This window comes from Choloepus didactylus, chromosome 9, assembly GCF_015220235.1.
Source record: "Choloepus didactylus isolate mChoDid1 chromosome 9, mChoDid1.pri, whole genome shotgun sequence".
Lineage (NCBI taxonomy): Eukaryota > Metazoa > Chordata > Mammalia > Pilosa > Megalonychidae > Choloepus > Choloepus didactylus.
In genome coordinates this window covers 23507604-23525077 of record NC_051315.1, presented here as the reverse complement: position 1 = coordinate 23525077, position 17474 = coordinate 23507604, and the positions used below count along the sequence as shown (strand labels likewise).

Genomic DNA, 17474 nt, shown 5'->3' with positions numbered 1-17474 from the left:
GCGTGCCCTTTCCCTGCTGCCCTTCACGGCAGGGACAAAGGATGGGAGCCAGCAGGACTGGTCCAGACACTGAAGCCTCTCAAGCTTGGCTGCCTTGCAGACATCACATGGGATGGAGCAGTGTACAACTCACCCCTGACCACAGCCCTATTCCTCCCCTGCTCACCCTTCCAGAAGCCAGGGGTGAGGGGCACCTGGAAGTCTCATTCTCATCACCTTCTGGCACAGGACCAGAAAGATGATGGTTCCCCCCACCTCACCTTTAGACTCCCTGCCACTTTTTCCTCTAGGTTCTACTCTCTTACCTCAGTTGCCCTCTTTTCACATGCTTCATGTTGGACTTAACAGGCTCTGAGGCAACATACAGTCTCTCCCCATCATGCTCTGCTCCTTCATGAAAGCAGTTTTCCTGAGCCTGACACAGTCCCCGACCCTTCTAGACCCAGAGAGCCTAGGGGAAGGAATGACAGCCCAGGATCACTGCCAGGTACCAGAGCACATTAGGGTGGCCACACTGGGTCCCCAGACTGACCACTTCTCTTCTCTTCCCAGCCCCAGGCCTCAGAGCTGGGCTGTCTGGAGAGTTTAACAATAAACATTGATCATGGAAAAAAAAAAAAGTTGGTGAATCTGGGTATCTGGGCAGGGGAGTACTCTGGGTATCTGCTGGAGTACTATGAATAGGTTTCATATTATTTCTCCAAATGTTCTCTAAGTTTGAAATTATTTCAAAATTGAAAAAAAAAAAAGTCTACTGGACTTTGAATACTTCTCCCACCTACTCCCTGTTTATTCAGAGCCAGCAAAGTATCTGTTACGATTTTATACCCAATATATTTACAAAAATGATAAGATGGCTAACAAAGAGCAACCGTATACAACAAAATTATATAAAATCACACTCATAGAAAGGAAGGCATGCTAACCAAAATAGCTACTACAGATACTTGACTGAAGATCAAATGTGGATGAGTGTCATAGCAGCAAGGGCAAAAGGGAAAAAAAAAAGGTATACAATTCTCATTCTCAGAAAATGAGAAAATGTATGAAAGTCTTCAGAACAGAGAGTTTTCCTTTGCTTTAAATTTAAAAGGCAATTTTTATGTGGGCTTTGGCAGTCTAAACCTAAAATTCAGAATACAGAGATTACATGGCCCCCTAGAAGGACGACACACAAATTCATGAAGTATTTCCTATGCTATGGTTTCAGAGGGCCCAAGTATCATTCCAAAGACTTTTTGTTGGTTCTAAGGAATAAATGAAGGAATCTTGGACACTTTCTGCCCTTAAGACTGTAACTTTGTAAAGAAATAAACCCCCTTTACCAAAGCCGACCCATTTCTGGTGCTTTGCAAAAGGCAGCATTAGCAAACTGGAACAAAGACTGTCAACCTAGTACAAAGCAATAAAATGATTAAAAAAATTAATCCAACTATAGGCATGGCTTTTTGTTCAGGGGAGGTATCTTTCTTCTCTACTCTGAATTACCAACCACATCTTTTCATAAAGGAAGCAAAATATTGAAGGAATACTGATAAAGTTCATCTAGCAGTCTGGTCACCAGGTTGGCTAGACTAAAAGTCTAGAAACCATATCACAGAATTAGGGATATTTAGTTTAAAAAAAAAAAAAAAAAAAAACAACAGAACAAGAGGAGACCTGAAAACCAAGATAGTTTTCAGATATTTTAAGACAGAATAATGAAAAGTATGGTGTAGACTATATCCAAAGGCAGCTCTGGAACCACTAGGTAAAGAGAGCTCACTAAAAAGAGAAAAACTTCTTAATGCTGTCCAACAATAGTATAGGCTGTCTCATGGAGCATGCAGTAGGAAGCATTCTTCAGAAATCTGGTGGGGATGGGCAGTCAGATGAGATTATCTTGTTTTCTTAAGTTAGGCTGTGATAATTAACCCCTCAAACTCCTGTCTTAATACAAAGACTTCTGCCTTTATACTCCACTTTTGATGTCACTCAGGTGACTCTCTAATATTGGGGTTGGTAAACTATGACCCATGGCCTGTTTCTTTTAATGTCCCTTGAGCTAAGTGTGGTTTTTACATTTTTAAAGGGTTGTGAAAATACAAAATGGCAAAAATGCAAACAAAGAAGAATATGTGACAGAGATGGAATGTGACCTGGAAAGCCTGAACTATTTACTGTCTGGTCTTTTAACGAAGAAGTCTGCTGACTCCTGCTCTAGGGTTATTGGCTTCCATGGAGTAGTAACTCAGATTCATGCTGCTTCTGTAGTGTGGCTCCTGATTTCTTTCTATAAGCGGCTCTGCCATCTCAGCACGAAGTTTCCTTGATAATCTCTTCCGTCCAAAGACCAGAACCAGTCAGACGGTACCACCTAACTGCAGCTTTTGGGCAGGAACCAGAAGAGAACTGAGTAGAAGTGAGCAATTCAAGTCTATACCAATTATTTTTTATTCTAACAAAGATTCTATGATTCTAAATATTTCAACAATAAATTTTCATTTTAGCATAAATTTAATGAAATGGCTTTAATGAAACTGATTCAGAAAGACATGTATAAAAATATCACAGCCAGGGATCACAGTAAAAATACTTTATTTTTGAGTTACAGCTTAGACAAAGGAATCTAAATATTATCTGCAGCATGTCTAGATTAAATTATTTAGTTTACACAGTCTTCAAGTTTTAGTATGTCTACACTGTTACTAAGAATCATAAAAACTTGAAATTTTAATAACTGAGTGATTTGGAACAGAATTGTCAGGTTTTGCAGAAAAATAAGTATGAGTACTAACTTTGTAAATAAAAATCAAGTAAGTTCTAAACTATCACTGCAGGGGAAACTTGATAATTTGGTCATTTCAAAATCTCAACACTTCTTACAGAATTAATTACGTTATGGAATAACTGCAAGTTCAATTATCCATGACGATAGTGAAATATTCTAAAGGCTGTCCAGCATTATCTATGGGATGTATTAAAAGACATACGTAAGAGTATCTCTTTTTCCTTTAATTTAGCAAGCAAATGTTTTACTACTTGGTAAGATTTCATTTACAGAAACATATCAAGCTTTAAAAAATTAGTTCACAATTAAAGATATGCCCCCCAAAAAACTAACACTGAAGTCAACATATCTGTCCTATACCAACCTCTCAGGCATAATAAAAAACTATATAAATGAAACAGAGAACATTTAAAAACTCACATTGAACATTAAATTCCTTTTTAAAGGGAAATTAATCATATCAGAATATGATATTAGACTAGGAAAACTGAAAAAAATTTTTTGAAAGAGTCAACAATCTCCCGGGCACACCACAACTAAGAAGATACTAATAATCAATTGTCAATAGCCAAAATAGGGAAGAAGGGAAGAGAAATCAGGTAAGAACCAACTGAAATACATAACTAAACTTCTAAACAAAGTTCACCAATATATTACTTTGAGAAAGCTATATTTAGTTCCACATTTCAAAAAGATAAAGGGATTCGTGATGGTATACTTCAAACATTCATGGGAACAGATAGACCAACTAGTGTAAGAGACAAGACAATGAGTGTCTAAAATATCAAAAGGCACATCATAGTGTGGGAGGAGGTAGGGAAATGAGAAGGCCGGAGAGGCTCAGCAGAAGTATCTATAAATTGATGATGTAATAACATATGTAAAAGTACTTTTCGTCAAGGATCAATAGCAAAACTATAAAAATCAAAGACATCAGAAGAAATGTAAAACAAACCCAGTGATTTTTCTAACATCCCAAGACGTTTCAGGGGACAAAATATCAGAATGGTATTAAGGAATGAAAAAAAAGATGACAAGTGACATTGCAAAATTATGAACACCATAGATAAAAGTATTCTAGTTTTAAGGATTAAACAAGCAATTTAAAAATGGAAGTGGATTAAAAGGTAGTACCTCTAAGTCTTGCTTAATTGTATTTTGAGTTTTAGAAGGAAATCCTTAAAGAAAAGTTCTGCTAAGGATGTCAATTAGTAAGGCCACAAGTATTATTTGCAATTGACTGAGAAATATTTAAAAAAACATGGAGTGGAGATTCTCTTAGAGAAATATTACTCGTAAAAGAAAAAAAAAGCTTTATGTTTCACTGACTTTTACTTACTTCATCTACTACCTTACTTTTTGTTGTACTTTGGTGACGGTTGGTTTTTTTTCCCCCAATAAACAACATAAAGAGAAAATGTTTGAAGACTAAAAATGATAAGACCTTAAAAGCAAGAATGAACTTATCCCAATGTGTAGACTAAATTATTTATAAAATAGCCAACTGACACAAGTATCAGAATTTTAGTACAAAATTCCTTAGATGACTGATACTTTGACCCTTATTATGACTGAGTTGTAAATCTGGAAAATTCAATTATAACTTTATAATGCTTCTTAAAATTGACTTCATCTATTAAGAGGGAATTCTAATTTAGACTCAAGAATCTGTAGTTATACTATATTCTTTCATTGGTTTAATAAGAATTGACTGCAAACCACAATACAATGAAAATTTTTGCATATGTCTAACTTGTTATCTGAAAACAGCTAAAGGTGATACAGTATCTAATTATATTTGAGATAAACAGCTTCAATTGTTGCTAAGAAAAAGATACCAGTACTCTTCATTATATTAATACTTTATGAATTATTTGGTATTTCGGCATCTAGTTACATGTATACTACATTTTAGCACATTTAAGGTGTCATTAAATAATAATGGGATCTGACTTTTTTTTAAAGTATGTTTAAAACTGAAGTCCAAAAAAGCTAATTAAAAAAAAAAAAACACAACAAAACAAAAAAAACAAAAACATTTGCAACCACCCAAAGTATTAAGATGTTTCTTGACTTAGGTTTAGGAGTACACGAAGAAAGTAAACAAGAAAGCACACATTAGCTATATAGTAGTAACACATACCAATAAGAAATTGTATACAGATAGAGAATGGTATGATATACATATATTATATCACATATAAATATATTATACAATATATAACATGTAACAACATACTAATATATTTATGTATTAATATACTTAGATATTTATATATATTAATACTGGATTTAAGATTGGCTGAACAGTTAAGAGTTAATAAGAGAAATGGAATCCTTACCACAGCAGGGATCTTCATCCTTTTCTTTCTGCCACCCTACACCTTAGAGGCATAAAATACTAACAGAAATCTTATCAAACGGGAGTAAAGGGAAGATATAATTGGAGAGAACTCCTTCCTTTTACCTTCTTGAAGGAAAATGATCTTTCTCCTTCCTGTTTTAAAATTCTCTACTTCTAGGAATGTAAAACAAATGAAGAAATGATAAGGATGAGACCTAATCATGCAGGTGGCAGGAAATGAGAAGCTCCTGAACGCAGGTCAGAGTAAGCTTCTTAAGGGCAAGAATTATATCCAACTCATAATTGTGACTCCTAGAAATCCTATCACAGTCTCTGGTAGATAATTAAGGATCAACACAATCTAAAGTTAGTTGAAGGGGTAGATTTGAAGGACAATCTCTTCACCTGAGACTGGCAGAAAAAAAAAGAATGGGCACTGAGATAGACTTTTAAGTATTCATGGCTATTTAAGTAACCCCATCCTTTCCATAAGATAGGAAAGCAGGTCAACTAAAAATAAGAATAGGAGGTGGCAAGGGGGCTTAAAGACAGGAGAAATGGCAACTGTAAACAGAAGTCCTGGAAATACAAAAGAGATAATTAAAAGGATTACAGAGTCAAGGAACAACTCCAGTCAAAGCTAAAGGCAGAAATTGTGAAACAGTCAAGTCTGTTGAAGCCTTGCCTCAGTAGGGAGAAAAAAAATTAGAATATCAGGAAAGATAAGGAAAGTTTAGTGTTCCTGGTCAAATTGATTTAATGCTAGTGTTGAAAGCAGCAGTTAAAATAATGACTAGCATTAATTGCAATATGGACATCAGGCCAATAAGAAATGAGCCATCAGGTCATTTAACAAAGGTTATCTACCAGGCATTCATTTCTTATTGAAGTTGTAATTAAGCCAAGGGAAAGGAATTTTATCCTATTCAAAGATGTGAGAAATATCTTGAAGGTGAGTATGTCTGAATTTGTAAAAGGGGAGTTCCTTCATTACTACATATTTGGGGTATTCTAGAGTTATAAATCTGCTCTCTACTTCTCTTATCAATACAAGAGGTCTAGTTACATTTGAATCTTCAAACATTTATCAAGTACAATGGTGTTTCAGGTATCATGACCAGCTGACAAAGTCCTTGATTTCAGGGTTTTTTGTTGTTGTTTTTTGTTTGAGCAGTGGAAACTGAGGCTAAAGACTGTTGATGGTAAAACACAAAAACAGAATCCCTAATTTTAAAACAGAGTGGTGTCTAATTGAAGGGGGGTAGAGGGAAGGCAGGTAGGAGTGGAGGGAGGGGTTGTACACACAACAAACTATGCATAAAACAGGGTATAAAGTAGTAAGTGTTATGAAAATGACAAATACAGAGAGGACAGAATAGATGGGAGAGAGTACTTCTGGGGCATGTTTCAAAAGGAAACTGGCTTTTAAGAACAGGTTATGGAATATGAAGAATTTTGACATACATAACAAAGGTAGGATGGATTAGTAAAGTTATTTCAATAGAAGGCTCGGTGATAAGAAACTTCATGAGGATTTTAGGGAACACTGAGTTGCCTGATTTGAATGGAGCACAAGGTTGAAAACAGTGAGGTAAGAATTAAGGAAGGAAGCTGCTGCCTTTAATTGCTCATTATGTGCTCTTACCGCACTTTGTTTACACTTTCACTATAGCTTTTTCTAGGGAATTTATCACGTGGTAATGCTCTTCCAGGGCAACAGTCCAAATCATTGATTTTTGTATTCCCAAAGCCTAGTCCAGGGCTTAACATGTGGCAGGTATTTACTAGATATTTTTTCAAGGAATGGCTGACAGAACAAATGAATCAACTTTATAGCAGAACCATATTAGAGAGCCTTAAATGCTTATTATTTCTTCCTCAAGAAATTAAATGAAAATTATGCAAAGTGTCACTTCTGAGGAATTGTCAATTCACTGGGAAAAAAGAGCAGAAAGATAGAAAATGAACAAGTAAAATTAAAGACCTAAAAATGTTAAAAGCACACATAATCCGAGATGAGATGAAGTGATTGCAGGTGGGTTTAAAATACTACCTTGAAAGGAACAGCATTATTAAATCTCCACAACCCTTTAAAAATAAAGTATTTCTACACTTGTGGTTACGAATTGGAGTTTAAGGTAAACAGTTGAACTGCTTGTGTTTATTTCTTCATATTTTTAAAAACTTTTTTTTTTTTTTTTTTTTTGTATACCTGAGTTACAATATTAATGAAAAGGGGGATGAGAGTTAAAAAATACTCTTGGGACCTTCATGTTCTCATCTTAAGTTTACACTTTTAAACTCTGGTAATCCTTCATGACGTTCCAAATATAAAAGATAATTTTCTTAAGCTGAATTTGCTTTAATTTCTAAATTTATCTTTTAAAATAAAAGTCAAAAGAGTAATGAGACACTATACACTTGGACCATCATATGCAAAGATCCAATGTCTTTGAATCGTTCAAGGCTCTTTATGTTGCCCAGGATTCCTATTTCCTGAAAAGTCATATTTTCTAACTGGCATTACTAAGTAAAGAGAGTTGATATTATTTAGAAAAATGACGAGGTGACAGGTTGACTTTAAAAGAATTTTAGAGTCAATTTCCTGATAACCACAACAGAAGTATGAAAGGAAAAAAGGTTAAAAGCATAAAGAAGCAAAGGTGACATTACAAATGCTTCAAGAAACAGGCAGCCCTAGTAACAAATTTCACTAAATAAGGCAATGAAACTTGTAGGGGCACTACCTTGCTCAAAAAAGCTTCAGCAGCTCCCCTTTGGCTTAAAAGATACAATTCAAATCCTTTAGCTTGGCATTTAAGATGCTACAATCTTACCGGAACCCACTTTGCACAGTTGTTTCTACTCACCCACCCCACACTGGAGCCAAGTGAGACCACTCCCCTTTCCCCCCTGCGCTCCCCAGGGCCTTCTCTTTAGTGAGCATGCCCTTCCACTATTTCTGCCTAGTGAATCACTTCTATTTTCTAAATTCTAGCTCAAACTCCAGCACACAGTTTCTTCTTCCTATCATCTTTACCTATTTCACGGTCTACTTTTTCCTCACAACCAACCGTCTCTCACCTTTCAGTCCAGTCATTTCTTATACTTTTGGGTTTCTCAAGCATTTATTATTCCAGGCCGTTCACTTGGCACATATTATTTCCTCTTATTCTTTCAAGACAAACCTGAAGTTACTGGCTTTTGTAGAATTTGAGAGAGAAAGCACCTGCTCTATAAATATGGACAAGTAAATCTTAGTAATCCAATATAAATCTTATTTCTGTGGATAATTCATGACATTTGTCCTCAAGCTAAATTCATTTAACAGGGCATTTCATTTCTCCACTCAGTTGTGGTATGTTTGGAAGACAAATTATAATGCCAGACTTGCCACACCGATTAATTAAAAAAACAAACAGAACAGTGTCTCCCCAAAATGTACACTTTAAATCCATGCAGTTTATTGTAAGTCAATTATAATTAAATGAACCTTTTAAAAAAAATTCCTCTCCCATCCAAAGAGTTTGTGGATGAAATATTATGGCATAGATAATTTAAGTCAGTGTTGGTTGGTATTACAGTCCACAGAACAATTGGTTCTAGTTCCTGGCTAAAGGAGATACCATGAACCAATAGCTACGCAGGGATACAGATAAATTCCTACCTTTCTAGCAGTTTCTTAACTATGTGCCCTTGGTTCTAAAAGGTAATCAAATGAGCAAATGGGAATGACTCAGTATAAGTCCCTCCACAAATAATTAGTGCAGATAACTTATTTTATACCAAGTCATAAGTATTCTTTCATCTTAATCACAAAATTATACAATTAGCAAAAAATATCTTATCACTCAGACTGGCATCTCTGACACTCCTATAGGTATCTTACAAATGCTTGAGTTACAAAACACCATATGTGTGAACATTTTCAAATCCCAGTGACCCCCCCAAATAAATAAAACCCTACAATACCACTCTATTTCCCTTCTAGCATAGCCTCAGAATCTGAAAATGCTTCTTCCACTTCTCTCTTCTTCCCTGTTAAGTCTTGCTCCTCTTTCTCAGGTATGATGAATATTTTCATAAATTCCTACCCTACTCCTTTGCAGAAAATTATCCCACTTTCCTTTGTGAAAACCCCTCCCACGCCCTGCCCCAAGCCTGTCCAACGTGTGTCTGGAGAAATACTCCTCCGCTATCATCAGTTTAGGTAGATGGTGATGCTAGGCTATCAGCTGAGATTATTGCTCCCCAATTTGAACTGGGAATGCATTGTCCCACAAAAACGATGAGTTTTGGGTTACAGAGCAACACTAGCATTCTGCTAGAATAATATATTACAAATGCGTCTGACCTTGAAATTACTAAAAACAGGCGGTTTTATTAGAGATTCTGATTTAGTAGGTTTTAAGTGTGCATATAAATAAGTACCCTAGGTAACTTGTCAGTAGGATGGCCATAAAATTTAGGGCATTACTAAGAGTAAAAGGAGGCCCTTTATCAATAAACTGAGAATAAACCGGAATAAACTAGTATTGTCCTAGACAAACTCGTGCTACTCTATAAGTTTGGGAAACACTGATGAATCAGTACCTCTCCAACTGTCCAAAATGACTTACAGCTAGGCCTTTGATATATTCACATACGTATACCTGTATTTTATATGGAATATAAGACCCAAATACTGAAAAAATTTAGAGTGGCTAACAGTTACACAAACAACATCTAAATATCAGAGTCCACATAAAATGTGCATTAGCCAATAATAAGCACATGAGAAGATACTCAACATCTTTAGTCATTAAAGGGAAATGCAAATCAAAACCATGAGATATCACTTCATACCTACCAAGATGGTTATACTAAAAAATACAGACAGCAGCAAGCTTTGGCAAGGATGTTAAGAAACAGAAACTCTTATGTTGCTGGCATATGCATACTGTGAATGCAAAATGGTGCAGCCACTTAGGAAAACAGTTTTACAGTTCCTGAAATGGTTAAACATACCTACCATATGATACAATAACTTTACTGCTAGGTACATATCCAAGAGAAATGAAAACACACATTCACACAAAAAACCTGCACACGAATGTTCAAAGCAATGTATTCAAAATACAGTCAAAACGCGGAAATAACCCAAATATCCAACAACCGATGAAAGGATAAACAATATACACAGCCATGCTGAGGCAGGTTAGAGATAGGAAAATGTCTTGCAGGATCTGAGGTGCCTTCGGACATGTGCAGGGCGTGAGGAGCATCCGGTGATACAATCAGGTTCCTGAAACCCACGAAGGCTGAACAAAGCAGGATATGTTGTTCAACCACAGGGCATGGACCAACCACAATAACTGGTTTACAATCATTAATTTGAATGTTTATTCAGCCTATAGCAATAGCTTACTTACAAACATTAATTTACATGTTTACTAAACAATCACAAGAATGCATAGACAACCAATTGCAACAGCCTAACTTGCAATATTTAATTTGAACGCCTACTAACCAACCACAATGTACCAATAGTTCTAATCCTACCTCCCCTTGTTTGATCTACTAAAAACCCAAATGCCAAACAACCTAGCTCATGGTCAACCCTCGAGCGTGTAAGTTCTGTCCTCTTCAAAAAACTTTTCTCACTTGCTTATACCTGCTTGTCTCATCCTTGAATTCCTTCTTGCTACGAGAAAGTGAGCCTGGAAGGGAACTCTGGTAACACACGTAAGGGAATATTATTAGGCTATAAAAACGAGTGAGATACTGATAACGTGGATGAACCTTGAAAACATTATGCCAAGTGAAAGAAAGCAGTCACAGAAGAGCACATATTGTATGATTCCATTTACATGGAATGTCCAGAACAGGCAAATGTATAAAGACAGAAGTAGATTAGTGGTTGCTTAGGGCTGGACGGGTGAGAAGTGAGGAAGACAGAGAATAACTGCTAATGGGTATGGGGTTTTGTGCTGGTTTGTATATATTATGTCCCACAGAAAAAGCTATATTCTTTAATGCAATCTTGTAGGGGCAGACATATTAGTTTGGATTACGTTGGAACCTATTGGTTCAGTATTTCCATGGAGGTGTGGCCACGCCCATTCAGCGAAGGCCTTGATTAGTTCAGTGGAGCTCTATAAAAGCTCAGATAGAAGGACCTCATAGCTAGCCATAGGTGAGACAGACATTTTAAAGACGGCTGTTGGAAGCTGATGCAGACATTTTGGAGAAGGCCATTTTGAAATGCAACCTGGGAGCAAGCAGATGCCAGCGAAGTGCCTTTCACTGCGATTTCTGCATACTCCACATTTCATTGGCTATGAGTTAGAAACATTATTGCTAACCTAGACCTGTCGAAGATTTCTGCAAATCACTGCTGTTTGACTTTTGCGAAAGCATACATGTACTGTGATCCTGAAAAGGACAAGTCTCTTCTTATAAAAAGGAAATCAAGTGCTGTACTTCATTTCTGTATTAAATAATACTGAATTTCTCCAGTTTGGCAAAACTTTAGTTCAGAAGAGTATTTCAAATATAAAGGAAAACAACAGAAAAAATGTTTTATTTCATAAACTTACTTCATTTAAAAAATACATCCTGGTTTACAAAACTAGGAAGAATTTACTCATTTTTTAAAACTGTGCTTTTTTCAAGTCATGACAGTCACGAACGCTAATCTCAAAGTAGTGCCAAGAGGTGACCAGGGATTTTTAAGGGCCCAAAATCTCAAGTAACTTCCCTCAAAGCTACCCATAATTAATTCACAATCTAAACAAACATAGTATCCTTGCCATGAAAATGCAGCTAGCCCAGCAACCAGGATGTCACTTTCAAACTACTCCTATATAGAAATTCTGGAGCCATGACTGGGTTGACTTATCCTATACAATGAAGAACTTAAATTTTGGATTAGATAAGATCATCAACTTAAAAGAAAGGCAGGGATCCTTTCATAATTATTACAATGTCTATTTCCTTACCATTAAATCTCACAGTGCTGAAAGCAAAAATCCTTGCAAAACAAACTCTTTATCAAAGAATTTAAAATTATTTTTCAGTTAGCTCATGGACAATTTATGCTAATTTTTCAATTTTGCAATTAGCAAGCCCTGAGTAGCCCAGGTTCCTTTACAATACAGTTATAAATAACAGCATCAGTAAATGATCCATCATAGCCAATATAAAAATAAGCATTTGAGTTAAAATATAAAACTCATAATGAAAAACAATTTCAAATCAGTTTAACAACTATTTTTGACATGTATCCCAAATAATTAAAAAAGCTACAGAACCAGGAAGATATATCCCCCTGACCTCAACATGCAGTAATTCCAGGAACTTCATTTGATGACCTTCACCTAGTATCTCACAATGCAAAAGGACTAAACTATAAATTGCACTGAACTTGGCTAAGGTGGGTTTGAAATAAATATCAATTACCACGTGCAAAAATTCAATGTGATTTAATTTTTAATGCACACTCCATTATTGGGTAATGTCTTATAATTTGGCATAGTCAATTTTTCAGATGATTGTTTCATACTTTTATTCACTATTCTCTTAAAAACAAAATAAATTATCCTGCTGCAATAGTAGCCTTCATGGGTTTTTTAGTAAGTACTTGGGCACTTTACTCTTACACTAAATGGCCCCAGATAGTTGTGTTTTTAACTACTTGATACATGCTTTTTATAATTCCACTTCCTTCCCTGATTTCAGCCATCAGTTACTGCTGTTAGTGCAAAGCAATCACTGTCTCTCCCCTCTTAATTTTTGTTTCTAATCTTCCATGAGGAAAAAAGGCTCTACATCAGTCTGGATCTCCTATTAGCCTAGTATATTCGTTTTACTGCATGAGGTTTGAAACCAGTTTAATTAAATCAATCACTGGATAAAGTCATATATTGTTTTTTTCAAAGTGCAGGTGATAACAAAATATCACCATAGATATGTTTAACAAAATTTCAAAAACATAGGCTGTTTTTACCAACCTTGGTATTATTTTCTCTCCAGTTCTCATAATTTTTTTTAATGTTAAAAGATAATTATTGAGAGGAGGAACTAAGATGGCAGCATAGAGAGGAGTGGAAGACTGCTAGTCTCCCCCTGGCACAATTCATAAATGACCAAAAAACGAGTAAATAACCTGGAATAACTTCGGGGAGACAAACGTGACTGTCCACTCATCATCCACCAACCTGAATTGGGAGGAACGCCCGAGATCGCAACATAAAATCTGTAAGTAAAAACTGCGGACCCACGCTGAGAGCTAAGAGCCCCTCCCTCACGGAAGCCTCGCGGTGCTAGAGAGCAGCACTCTCTCAGCCCAGCTCCAACTGGGGTTTTAATATTAAACGCTCAATACAGACAGCGAATCCCCAACAAGCACACAAAGGCTTTTGGTGACAACTGACCGTGGGAGAGTTGGGGGACATATATGTCTCAGGACGGGGAGCCCAGAGTATCTCTCTGTGGAGAAAACCTCAGCCATTTTCAGCCCGCAGCTCTTTGCACTAAAGAAAGCCTCAGCCATTTTATTTTATTTATTTATTTATTTATTTTTTTTCCTGAACTCCATTTATTTATTTATTTATTTATTTTTGTTAACAGTTTATTCACACACCATACAGTCCATCCAAGTGTGCAATCAGTGGCTTTCAGAGTAAGCACAGAGTTGTGCATTTATCACCACAATCAATTTGAGAACATTTTCATTGATCCAAAAAGAAAAATCCCATAGCCATTATACCCCTCATTATTGACACTTAGTATTGTTATGGTACCTTTTTTTTTACAATTGATGAAACAATATTAAAATATTACTGTTAAATATAGTCCATATTTTGCATTACTTATATTTTCCCCACATACCACTCTATTATTAACACCTTGTAATAGTGATGTACATTTGTTCTAGTTCATGGAAGAACATTTTTATATTTGTACTATTAATCACAGTCATCATCCACAACAGGGTTCACTGTTTTATACAGTTCCATGTTTTATCCTCTAGCTTTCCTTTTTTTTTTTTTTTTAATCATCATTTTATTGAGATATATTCACATACCACGCAGTCATACAAAACAAATTGTACTTTCGATTGTTTACAGTACCATTACATAGTTGTACATTCATCACCTAAATCAATCCCTGACACCTTCATTAGCACACACACAAAAATAACAAGAATAATAATTAGAGTGAAAAAGAGCAATTGAAGTAAAAAAGAACACTGGGTACCTTTGTTTGTTTGCTTCCCCTACTTTTCTACACATCCATCCATAAACTAGACAAAGTGGAGTTTGGTCCTTATGGCATTCCCAATCCCACTGTCACCCCTCATAAGCTACATTTTTATACAACTGTCTTCAAGATTCATGGGTTCTGGGTTGTAGTTTAATAGTTTCAGGTATCCACCACCAGCTACCCCAATTCTTTAGAACCTAAAAAAGGTTGTCTAAAGTGTGCGTAAGAGTGCCCACCAGAGTGATCTCTCGGCTCGTTTTGGAATCTCTCTGCCACTGAAGCTTATTTCATTTCCTTTCACATCCCCCTTTTGGTCAAGAAGATGTTCTCCATCCCACGATGCCGGGTCTACATTCCTCCCCGGGAGTCATATTCCACGTTGCCAGGGAGATTCACTTCCCTGGGTGTCTGATCCCACGTAGGGGGGAGGGCAGTGATTTCACCTTTCAAGTTGGCTTAGCCAGAGAGAGAGGGCCACATCTGAGCAACAAAGAGGCATTCAGGAGGAGACTCTTAGGCACAAATACAGGGAGGCCTAGCCTCTCCTTTGCAGCAACCGTCTTCCCAAGGGTAAAACTTATGGTAGAGGGCTCAACCCATCAAACCACCAGTCCCCTATGTCTGTGGTCATGTTAGCAACCATGAAGGTGGGGTAGGCAAATACCCCTGCATTCTCCACAGGCTCCTCAAGGGGGCACTACATCTTTTTTTTTTTTTTTCCTTGTTTGTCTTTTTTCTTTTCTTTTCTTTTTTTTTAACTTTCCCTTCTTTTCTAAATCAACTGTATGAAAAAAAAAGTTAAAAAGAAAACAAACATACAATAAAAGAACATTTCAAAGAGACCATAACAAGGGAGTAAGAAAAAGACAACTAACCTAAGATAACTGCTTAACTTCCAACATGTTCCTACTTTACCCCAAGAAAGTTACATAATATAGCAACATTTCAGTGAACTTGTTCCTACTACATCCATCAGAAATTAACAGACCATAGTCATTTCTGGGCATCCCCAGAACGTTAAATAGCTTATCTGTTCTTCTTGGATTATTGTTCCCCCTTCCTTAATTGCTCTCTACTGCTAGTTCCCCTACATTCTACATTATAAACCATTTGTTTTACATTTTTCAAAGTTCACATTAGTGGTAGCATATAATATTTCTCTTTTTGTGCCTGGCTTATTTCGCTCAGCATTATGTCTTCAAGGTTCATCCATGTTGTCATATGTTTCACCAGATCGTTCCTTCTTACTGCCGCGTAGTATTCCATCGTGTGTATATACCACATTTTATTTATCCACTCATCTGTTGAAGGACATTTGGGTTGTTTCCATCTCTTGGGAATTGTGAATAATGCTGCTATGAACATTGGCGTGCAGATATCTGTTCGTGTCACTGCTTTCCGATCTTCCGGGTATATACCGAGAAGTGCAATCGCTGAATTGAATGGTAGCTCTATATCTAGTTTTCTAAGGAACTGCCAGACTGACTTCCAGAGTGGCTGAACCATTATACAGTCCCACCAACAATGAATAAGAGTTCCAATTTCTCCACATCCCCTCCAGCATTTGTAGTTTCCTGTTTGTTTAATGGCAGCCATTCTAACCGGTGTTAGATGGTATCTCATTGTGGTCTTAATTTGCATCTCTCTAATAGCTAGTGAAGCTGAACATTTTTTCATGTGTTTCTTGGCCATTTGTATTTCCTCTTCAGAGAACTGTCTTTTCATATCTTTTGCCCATTTTATAATTGGGCTGTCTGTACTATTGTCATTGAGTTGTAGGATTTCTTTGTATATGCAAGATATCAGTCTTTTGTCACATACATGGTTTCCAAAAATTTTTTCCCATTGAGTTGGCTGCCTCTTTACCTTTTTGAGAGATTCCTTTGAGGTGCAGAAACTTCTAAGCTTGAGGAGTTCCCATTTATCTATTTTCTCTTTTGTTGCTTGTGCTTTGGGTGTAAAGTCTAGGAAGTGGCCTCCTAATACAAGGTCTTGAAGATGTTTTCCTACATTATCTTCTAGGAGTTTTATGGTACTTTCTTTTATATTGAGATCTTTGGTCCATTTTGAGTTAATTTTTGTGTAGGGGGTGAGGTAGGGGTCCTCTTTCATTCTTTTGGATATGGATATCCAACTCTCCCAGCCCCATTTGTTGAAAAGACCATTATGGCTCAGTTCGGTGACTTTGGGGGCCTTATCAAAGATCAGTCGGCCATAGATCTGAGGGTCTATCTCTGAATTCTCAATTCGATTCCATTGATCTATATGTCTATCTTTGTGCCAGTACCATGCTGTTTTGGCAACTGTGGCTTTATAATAAGCTTCAAAGTCAGGGAGTGTGAGTCCTCCCACTTCGTTTTTCTTTTTTAGAGTGTCTTTAGCAATTCGAGGCATCTTCCCTTTCCAAATAAATTTGATAACTAGCTTTTCCAAGTCTGCAAAGTAGGTTGTTGGAATTTTGATTGGGATTGCATTGAATCTGTAGATGAGTTTGGGTAGAATTGACATCTTAATGACATTTAGCCTTCCTATCCATGAACATGGAATATTTTTCCATCTTTTAAGGTCCCCTTCTATTTCTTTTAGTAGAGTTATGTAGTTTTCTTTGTATAGGTCTTTTACATCTTTGGTTAAGTTTATTCCTAGGTACTTGATTTTTTTAGTTGCTACTGAAAATGGTATCTTTTTCTTGAGTGTCTCTTCAGTTTGTTCATTTCTAGCATATAGAAACATTACTGACTTATGTGCATTAATCTTGTATCCCGCTACTTTGCTAAATTTGTTTATTAGCTCTAGTAGGTGTATCGTCGATTTCTCAGGGTTTTCTAGATATAAGATCATATCATCTGCAAACAATGACAGTTTTACTTCTTCTTTTCCAATTTGGATGCCTTTTATTTCTTTGTCTTGCCGGATTGCCCTGGCTAGCACTTCCAGCACAATGTTGAATAACAGTGGTGACAGCGGGCATCCTTGTCTTGTTCCTGATCTTAGAGGGAAGGCTTTCAGTCTCTCACCATTGAGTACTATGCTGGCTGTGGGTTTTTCATATATGCTCTTTATCATGTTGAGGAAGTTTCCTTCAATTCCTACCTTTTGAAGTGTTTTTATCAA

At 36.4% G+C, this 17474-nt stretch overlaps 1 protein-coding gene across 3 annotated transcripts in view; it reads right to left on the bottom strand.

Moving 5' to 3' along the window:
- R3HDM1 (R3H domain containing 1) overlaps positions 1–17474 on the bottom strand; it is a 205252-nt gene that overhangs the window by 156902 nt on the left and 30876 nt on the right. The gene's annotated exons all lie outside the window — the stretch shown is intronic.